The following is a 10,449-nucleotide window of genomic DNA, read 5'->3' on the forward strand; positions in this document are numbered from 1 at the left end:
CAAGTTTTATTAAATTCAAGCAAGCGATAGCAAGCAAACAGCGCTGGGCGGCCGGGGAGTCTTCGCTCCACCAACGGCTCGTGCCTTCCCCCCCTGGAGTCCTTGGTTTTTATACTCTTCTACTTCCTTGTACCACTTATACTTCTGCTGCTTTCTGCGCCTGTGCATTGTGTTGCTAGGGAGTCTTTCTCTGCCTCCTGGTAGTAGTAAGGATGAAGGCTGAAGGTCTTCCTCATTGCCCTGTGGGTGAACTTTTGCAAAAATGTGATTACTCAACTCCCCTCAGCTACGGGTCTTGTTTATTTTGCCGAATGTCCTTCGGTTAAGCTATCAAGCCTCACGAGCACATAAATCTTCCATACATAAATTTTCCATACATAAATCGTCCATACCCTCCCATACAGGTTTAATGAACAAAGCACAATATGTTACCTATTACAGTATGTAGCTCTTGTCCTCTGGAACTCCAGTGGGGGGAAAAAACTCCTCTGGAAATCCAGTGGAAGAATGCTGCTAGGGTGTTTGAGATCTCAGTTTTTATTTAGCATGGACTGCTTGGCTCCTTCCCCCTGGGCAGAGCATCTCACAATCAGATGGGAAGTCGTGAGGCAGTTCCTTGATGGGCCATTAACAGGAGATAGTCCAGGAGGGAGTTATCTATGGGTCATGCGGATAAGTCATTGTTGTGCCCAGTAACAGAAGATAGTCCAGAGGGGGCAGGCAGGGAGCACCGCCCCACCTGGTCTCAACAGCTCCTGAAGATGGTAATAGAATACTTCTTGGGCACATCTTACATGTAACCTAGGACACTAAAGAATCAATCACATAAAGTCTCTTTCTCATACTGACCAGCTCACCTAGGTTAACACTTAAATACATTTCAAGTATTTTGGTTAGGTCTTACAAATCAATTATTTCCTTTAGAGCATTGCAAAGGCAAATACTTAACTTCTTGCACACAAAGTATCTCATCTTCGTCATGTAGCTCTTCCCCATCATTCACACATACATAAAGGACTAAATTGCATGCAAATATACTTAGGAGGTGCTCTGTCTGTTGGTAACTCTCTTCACCACAGCTGCTAGTAGCAACCAAATGACTGTAAAGACTCAAAGAGACATGTGACTAGTCAGATATGTCAAAAATCCCACACAAGCCCTAAGATCAGTTAAAAGAAAGTGCTACATTTTCCTAAGTATTTGGCTTGATGCAAAACGTGCAACACAACCGCATTCACTGTTGGTTTGGATTTCTGTGGAGTGGCTGAAAAGAAAATGGACATATTATGAGCGATCCAGACCGAGGGGCCTCACTGTAACAACAGGCTGCAGCTGTTGCAGACATAAGCAAGGTCAGGGAGATTAAGAAACTGCATACCTCACGAAGAGATAAGGAAGTTGGACTGCAAAGACAAGAAAACAGAGCAAGGTGGGTGGACACCACACCAGGACCAATCATAAGAAGGCAGAAGGTGAATGGACAAGCAGCATTAACCTATTAGCAATCAGGACGTAGCGCGTGTGCCTTGTGCTAGTGTATAAATTGCTGTGTATCCCTTAATAAAGTGGCATTAACTTGATGACATTGGTTGTACATGTTATGTCTGTGACTTCCGCGTCAGATTTCCATGTGAATTGCTGTTTCCACCTGCTGCTTTGTTTACTTCATGGAAAATCCTCATCCTGTTAATCCATGGCGTGAAACAGAGATGTCCTAAGACAGATTCCTAGGACTAAACTTGGGCGTCTTCTCACTGCAAGCATCAACCGGTGCAGCTACAACAGTAAGGAAATGGAGATGTTCGTGAACTAGGGTAGATTTCTTAGGGGACATCCCATGCTTCTCAGCATCCACTGGGCTGATACATTCCTTGACATATGGGCTGTTTTTTCTCTCTTGTTGCCCTCTCAAGCCTGAATGACTGCAATGTAAGAACGACACATTAAAAGCTGCCAGCTGTCACATAAAAACCCTTCTCAAAGCTTAAGCAAAAAAGCATTTCCCAAGAAGACTCTTTAGCAAGAATATCATCACAGTTTTCAGCAATAGGTGCTGTGATAGGTAGAGACACGGACAATTTAAAATGTCAAAATCCAATGCGAATTTTATTATGTTAGCAAGCGAACAAGAGCAAAGGCAGCGCTGGGTGGCCGGGGAGTCTGCGCTCCGCCAACGGCTCGCAACTTCCCGCCTCGTGTAAGCACATTATATACAGTCTCATTTCCTGCATTCGTGATGTCGCAATCAGGTCGATACTCTGCGCATGTTCCTTCTGTTGCTGGGGGGTCTTTCTCTGCCTCCTGGTGATCGTAAGGATGAAGGCTGAAGGTCTTCCTCGTTGTCCTGTGGGTGGTCTTATGCAAGAATGTGACTACTCAACCCCCTCAGCTACGGGTCCTGTTGACTTATGCAAGAATGTCCTTCGGTTGGGCTATCAAGCCTTGCGGGCACATAAATCTTCCATCCATACCTTCCCATACAGGTTTAATGAACAAAGCACAATATGTTACTCATTACAATCCCCCCTTTTTCTTTTGTCCATTATTTTGTTCATTGAACTGTTGTAGCTCTTGAGCACTCAAGACAAGGGTTTCTGCTAAATCGGGCTCATCGGGTACCAATTCGTACTTCGCTCGAACAAGCATCAGGTGAGCGGCTTCTAAACGGCTCTTAACTATCGCGATAACTTTATTAAAAATACAAGGTCCGAATGCAAGCGCTAAAGTGAGCGGTATTAATGGTCCCGCCAATGTTGACAATAAAGTAGTAAGCCAAGGAGAATGGTTAAATCATGTTTCGGGGTTCGTCCCATTTACATGCTTGGCCTTAGATGTAATTCCCACAGCCTCGTAAAAGGGCGGTCTAATGCCATAACACAGCCAACAGGAGCTGGTCATTTGTGGGTTAGTTTTATTCAATATTTGGTAGCTCGCTTGCATCACTTTCCATAAGGTATTCCCTCCTAAATCTTCTTCCGGGATAGTTATACTAGAGTGAGTATTCTTACTAGTAAACTGGGTATCATTGCTAATTTCAGCATTATTTGTAGGTCCCAGAGTTTGTTCGTGTGCGAGTATGGAATTTGGTCCAATTGGTTCAGGATCATTTGGAATGGCCTCCTTTTTATCAGTCCCCCTCTATCCGTTCCTGACTCCCAATAACGAATTCCCCAAGTCTTTCCAGTTACCCACCCCGAGTCGTTGGGCTGCGTGATATTTATAAAGATAACATGGGGACTCCAATCGTAAACTTACAATTTCCTCCGGACGCGGAGGGAGATCCCCGGTAAACAGGGTTGTATCGGTACCAGTTGGCACAATGTGGGGGTGAAACTGGGAGACCCAGGAGCAGTTACTGTTTGCACTATGGCTTGATGTTCCCATCTGGATAATGTCCATTTAAAAGGTTGGTGTGCATATGGCTCACAGACAGGGACGCATAATACTATCCAGATTGCCCCTATAAATACGTATCGGGAAAAGTGGTGGTTTTTGTAATATACCAACTGCTTATTCCTACCCCAATTTGATACCCGTACCCGATTTTTGTCATTTGCACTCCAGGGCTTCGCCTTTTTGCTACCATCCTTGAGGCAGGATCTCAAGCACTGCTTTGCAGTCCCAATCGTTGGGTTTGTTCCTCCACAGTTTTTTTTACTCCTCTGCCTCGCTCGTCGACTCGGTTGCTTCGAGCCATGAGGGGTGCCATCTTCTCGGCAGCAGGGGTATTCTTCAGGAGGGCTAGTGCTTACTTTAGCAGCTTGCCTCAGGATGTACGAATTCCAGTTGGTATCTTTAACTTGGAGTGTGTTGCACTTCACCCCTTTCAGGAACTTCCGGCACTGCCCTCTTACTATTTCAGCAACAAAAGGAATCAGTTTGTTCGAATGGCAACAATAATTTTCGGGCTGGATTCCCTTAGCAAATATCTCCCACCATTCCCTTGATTCTGGAATAATCTCTCCCTGTGATTCTTTTAATTTTAGTGCCAATTCTGTAAGTTCTCTTTCTCACTCCCAGCAGATTTGGCAGACGCCCCTTGGGGCTCTTCCGTTTCGGCAATGGGCCCACTGCCGTTCCTGACACACCTTACACACAAAGCACACGAATGGGTAACAATTAATATACCACACTTGATTTCAGCATCTACATGCCCATCTTCAGTCAGAATTGGATTCTCACTATATTCAATTTTAAAGGTGTTCATTCAGGTCCTTTGAAATTTTATTTTTAGGTCCCCGGGTACACTGGTCACTTGCCACTGTTGATTCTTTACGGGTCCTTTGATTCGGCTGGCGCGAGTTCACCCTCTCTTAGCTGTTCGTATGGAGGTTTCTGTAGTAAGTAAAACAGGACAAGGCCCTTCCCACTATGGGGTTAGTAAGGTCTCTTTACTTTTAGGTCCCAGCTGGCTGAGTATTTGCCACAACTGGGAACCTTGCAAGTGTTCTTTTGTTAATTTCCCGTAGGTCATGGACTAATCTATAGGACCCATCAGTTTTCTTTACAGGTAAGATGGGTGTATTGAAGGGAGACATGCATGGTTCCAGTAGCCTTCGTTTAATTAATCTTTCAATCTCTGGTTTCAACCCCATCCTGCCTTCTCGTGAGATTGGGTATTGTTTTATTTTTATTGGAATTTCCGGATCCTTGATAGTTACAGTGAAGGGTGGGATATTTAATTTGCCCACTGTCTCCGGAGTGTACCAAACCTCGGGGTTAATTTTTACTTCATCCTCACTTCTAAGGGGACATAATTTTACTTGTAACTCATTATTTTTAACTTCCAAATTAATGTCCAGTGTGATGATTATATTTTGTCCCAGTAGGTTATAATCTGCTTCTGGGACCAACAATAGGGATCCCACCCCAAATTTAGATTTTGTTTCAAAAAGAATGTCTTTTAATACTGGAAACCCCAAAAGGCTCTCCTTTTGCTCCAATTACTTGCATTGTCTCTGGGGACAAGTGACATCCCCGGGGTAACTCTTGTACTGTGGACCTCTTGGCCCCGGAGTCCACAAGGAACTCGATTTCCTGTTGCTGGGGACCTATTTTAATTTTTATCAAGGGCTCAGTTTTATGTCTAGCCCCCAGCAAATAGAGTCCCTGACACCCCTAATCCTCCTTGAATATTTTCTCATCTTGCAGCCGCTTTCTGCATTCCCTTCTCATATGACCCTTCTTCCTACAATAATAACACTCCACGTCCTTTCTCCTTGTTCCTTCCACCCCAGGACTTGGGTCCGTCTTGTAATCCCACCCCCACGCTGTCCTTCCCGAGCCACTGCTACCATCAACCTTGCCTGCTTCTTAAACCTCTCGTCTTCCCTTCTGACAAACACCTTCTGTGCCTCCCTCAATAACTCATCCAAACCTCTGTTCTGCCAATCATCTATCTTCTCAATTTTTCTTCTAATATCTTCCCATGCATTTGCTACAAATTGCATTTTCAGCAGGGCCTGCCCCTCCTGAGTGTCTACATTCAGACTGGAATACATTTGGAGACTCTTTCGTAGTCTCTCTAACCATTTAGTGGGCGACTCATCTGCTTCTTGATATTCCTTGAAAGCTTTATTAATTCTTCCTCTCTATTCTTCCTCCCTCGGTAGCCACCCCCCTTTTCTTTTAAAGGGTATAAATTTACCCTAGTGTCGGCCACCATCCACAGACTGGCATATTCACTTTCTTCCAAATTAAATGGTTCCTTTGAGTTAACATAAATGTTTAGCGCCTGACATATTCAGTCCTTAAATGATCCAAAACCAGGCCAATACAGATGGTCTCCTCGAATCTGTTTTCCGCCCCAGACCTCTATGCAATAACGGATCATTTTTACCTTATCCTTTCCCTGCCTAGAGGGAAAGTTATCCCAGTGTTTCAACATCAGCCTTAGGGGACTATCGGGCGGTATTTGGGGCAATTTCACATGGGGCCCCTCTCCCATGGGCTCAAAGGGCTTGCTTTTCCTTTGTCCCATCTTCTGAGGCACTCACATACACACCAACTGCTCCCCTCGTTTGTGGCTCGCTCCCTCGTGGGCTACAAGAAACGCACTACTAGAGGGTCCGCACTCACTTCGCCCTGGCAGGACGTCTCATACACCGTGCCCCAGGATACCCAACCCAAACCGAACGGATTCCCGGCCTATACTCACGCGTCCTGCGTTTTCGTTCGGAGCTTCGTGCACAAAGATTACAGGGTTACCGGTTCTCCTTTGCTCAGTGTTCAATTTAGGTTCGTCGGTCGAGACAGAAGCGACCTGAGGGCTGCAGGGGCCGCCAGATGGCGGGGCGCCTCCCCAATGCAGCTGCAGGCCACAATCTAGTCGCGATCCGAGTCACAGCACCAAATTGTGATAGGTAGAGACACGGACAATTTAAAGTGTCAAAATCCAATGCGAATTTTATTATGTTAGCAAGCGAACAAGAGCAAAGGCAGCGCTGGGCGGCCGGGGAGTCTGCGCTCCGCCAACGGCTCGCAACTTCCCGCCTCATGTAAGCACATTATATACAGTCTCATTTCCTGCATTCGTGATGTCGCAATCAGGTCGATACTCTGCGCATGTTCCTTCTGTTGCTGGGGGGTCTTTCTCTGCCTCCTGGTGATCGTAAGGATGAAGGCTGAAGGTCTTCCTCGTTGTCCTGTGGGTGGACTTATGCAAGAATGTGACTACTCAACCCCCTCAGCTACGGGTCCTGTTGACTTATGCAAGAATGTCCTTCGGTTGGGCTATCAAGCCTTGCAGGCACATAAATCTTCCATCCATACCTTCCCATACAGGTTTAATGAACAAAGCACAATATGTTACTTATTACAGGTGCTGCAGTCAGCTGGTTTCTACTCATTTTCCTTCCTGTCACACGATCACATATCCTATTAACAAGACATACCCTGATATTTTGCTCCTAAACCACACTCCACCCCAGAAGCGAAAGTACTTCACGTGTAGTTGTTCAGAGAAAGCAAACAAGATGAGCCAAAGACAACAAATCATGTTCCTTCCAAGTGGTATTTCCTGGAGTATTTAAACTGATTTTGCCATTTGAAAACTCCGTCTTGACTCTCTGTCATCAAGACATACTTGACTATTTCAGCTAACATTAAAAATACAATTTAAAAAAAAACCCCCATGTTCTACAGGGTTAAATGTGGAGCTTCATTAAACACAAGCAAAGAGGAACTTTCCTGTATCGATACCACAGAACTTCTACTAATGTGTTTACGCATGCTTATGCCTGGTTCACCATATTTCTCCTCTGCAGACATGTAACATCCCGGCCCCTTTATTTTGTTCCTCTCTTCTTCCATCAGCTGTGGCACCCATGAGACTCTTCCTCAACTGATTCAATTCACCAGAAGATCAGCTAGAGGCTTGTGGGGCCTTTTTTCCCCAGTTGGTTTTCTGCCATGTCAATGATTTGAATCACCTCAGAAGAAGTCCAGTGGACATCCAGCCCACCACAATGCAAGGGCTACGGCTAAGAGAGGCAGAAATGACCTTCTGTTTTGGTATCCCTGCTACTGAGGGTTTAATCCTATCCTGCAAAACAGCAGCCTAATGATTTCACACAATCGGTACCACAAAAACCCTTTAACAAACTGATTGAGTGCCACTGCAAGAGAAGAGCTGCTGCTTTCCCACTGAAAGTTCCCAGCCACTCCAATAAAGAAAACTCCTAACTTCCAACCCCATTTATTCAAGGCCAGCTCGCAAACAGTTACTGCTGTAGCATTGTCACTGTGAGCCACCTTTTCCTGGTGCTCCCTCTTCAAAGTAAAACTGACCATTTCAGCCATGCTTTAGCTCAGCCCTCAGACAAACTGTGACCCTCTACTACTCTGACAAAGTTCGATGTCCTCTTGCATATCCACTAAGGGTCACATTCACCTTCCCTGAACGTGTCTGTGCAGAATGATCCACCGGTGCATACAATGCCAAGAGCGCTTCTCCTTTTCTGAGACTTCACCCGAGAAGTCCTGTGATCGCATCTACTTTTTCTCATCACATGACACAGTTGCGGAAGACCACACGCTCCATCCTTCAAGCACAGTAACAAGACCAGTACATACAGGGCTGCTAAAAAACCCCAGTTATCAATGTTAGCATCTGATGGCTACAGATTAACTCAATTATCAAATGAGTTTCTGTAAGCAGTGCTGCTTGCACAGTACCATCACTTAACACCTAGGTATTTCTGTCATCTTGCTTTGAAAGGCTACAATTTAGTGTTAGGGGTGAAAAGGTGAAAGTTTTAATGCAATGCATCAAAGGTGGCCAGCAGCCCCTTTGTGGTACATCGTTCCTCCCCCAACGGCCTTGCGTTACGTTTACCTGGAGACATTACTCATTAGGCGGCTCCACATAGTCCCTACTGGGGCACCAACTGATGCTGTCTAACCACGCACACCACTATCAACACAAACCTCCCTCACTTCTAGTGCAAACTTTTCCTTCAGTGAACCTAACTCACACCAAAATTGCTGTTCAACTGTGGCTATCACCTGCCCACACTGGGGCAAGTGCGAGGTTTTGGGGGGCCACGTGGCCCCAGCGCTTCCCCAAAACCATGCAGCCCGGCCCTGGTGTAGGCAGGACGTGTCCAGTGCCACTTGAGCAGCTGAGCTGAGGGGTCTCTGCTCAAAGTGGGGGGCTCCCCTGCGCTGGGGGCTCTGGCAGGGCATCCCCGGGGGACACAACCCCGGCCATGGAGAAGGCTGACAGGAACCCCCAGAGTGGCCTCAGAAAGGGACGCCGCAGTCTGCCAACCCTCCTTGAGGGCTGGGGTCCCCCTGGGGTCCCCCTGCTAGCAGCACACAGCACCACCTGCCACTCTGCCGCTGCCCCGCGCTCACCGGCCCCTGGCAGCAGGCAGAGAAGGCCGAGGCCGAAGGTGCCCAGCCACGTCACCATGAGCACCGCCGCTTCTCCCCCGGCCGGCCGGGGGAGGGCCGGGCGATCTGCTGGGACTCCAGCACCCCCGAGGCGCTGCCGCATGGCTGCAAGAGGAGAAGGGGGCAGGGCGGCTGCCAGAGGGGTGGCGAAGGAAAGGGAGCACACGGAGCGGGAAACAGCTGAGGCGGGTTGTGCTTTCTCCCGGCGAGGCGGCAGGCTGCCGAACGGTACCGCGGGCAGTGGCAGCCAAGCGTGGGCCCAACCATGAGGCCTGCAGCCTGCCCTCGCCTTGCACCCTGTGCGCGTCCTTACGCACCTCTCCACGGCCAGGCCAGTGCCTCTCTGCTGGAGGCCCTGCATGCTGTTTCTCAAGTAGCCAAAGGGCATTCCCCATTGCCCAGTTCAGGTAGTGTTGCCCAACATTGTTACTCCCATACCAATTGAAGGCTTCTTTCCAGCAGTAATGGTAATTAGAATCATAGAATCGTTTGTGTTGGAAAAGACCCTTAAGATCATTGAGTCCAACCATTAACCTAACACTGCCAAGTCCACCACTAAAACGTGTCCCTATGCGCCACGTCTACGTGTCTTTTAAAAGCCTCCAGGGACGGTGACAACCCCTTGGCTGGACAGCCTGTTCCAATGCTCAACAACCCTGGGCCCATCGATCCAGCCTACCCAGGTCCCTCGGCAGAGCCCTTCTACCCTCAAACAGATCGGCACCCACCCACTGCCTCCCAAGCTGCTGCACAGCCACTTGCACTTTCCTACCCCACCAAGGAAAGGCTCACACTGACTTGGAAAGGCCGTTTAGTGCCATGGAAAAAGGCCACTTCCGCTGTGACTGCCCAGCTTGCGGCCCCACTGCTCTGTGTTGTGGAGGCAGCACATCAGCCAAGTGCTGAGGGGTTCAGGAGAAAGATATCGGGCCACCTGCGCCACTTAGGTGCTGTCCTGAGGTCCTGTGCTGTGCCCTGGCGACCCACCGCGTCCAGCCGAGCAGATGGGAATGTGTGAGCTCAGGCCAGGCTCAAAGGTGGCTGCTGTGCCCTGTGCCGGGGAGCCCAGAACCGGAGGGAGCACTGCAGATGCAGCCTTACCTGTGCGGTGCAGAGGGGAAGGATCGCCTTCCCCAACCTGCTGGCAGCGCTCTCTGTGCCGGGGGCAGGAGCAGAGATTTCCCTTGGCCAGGCCTGGAGCCCTGGAGTTGCGCTGCCTCAACAGCACCTTTCGGCCACAGCGCCACCCAGGGCGCTGGCTGCCCCAGGGGGGGACCTGGCAATTGACTCTGTACTTGCTGCAGGAGCAACCGCCCCGCTTAGGTGGGTGCCGAGGGCTGGGGCCTCTGCCTTGGCACTTCACATGTGCCCTTGTGAGGTGGTGGCCGTGTCATAATGGGTGGCAGGTGGCTGACGACGTCCCTGCCCTGATTTAAGATGCACGCAGGCTGGCAGCGCTGATGTTACTGTGGCCATTGTGACACGCAAGGCCAAGCCCCTGTAAAGGAGCTCTCGGCTCAGGCCGTGGGTCAGTGCGACATGGGGAGGTGAGGA

The sequence above is a fragment of the Leptosomus discolor genome, chromosome 9 (genome assembly GCF_034619465.1).
Source record: "Leptosomus discolor isolate bLepDis1 chromosome 9, bLepDis1.hap2, whole genome shotgun sequence".
Taxonomy (NCBI): domain Eukaryota; kingdom Metazoa; phylum Chordata; class Aves; order Leptosomiformes; family Leptosomidae; genus Leptosomus; species Leptosomus discolor.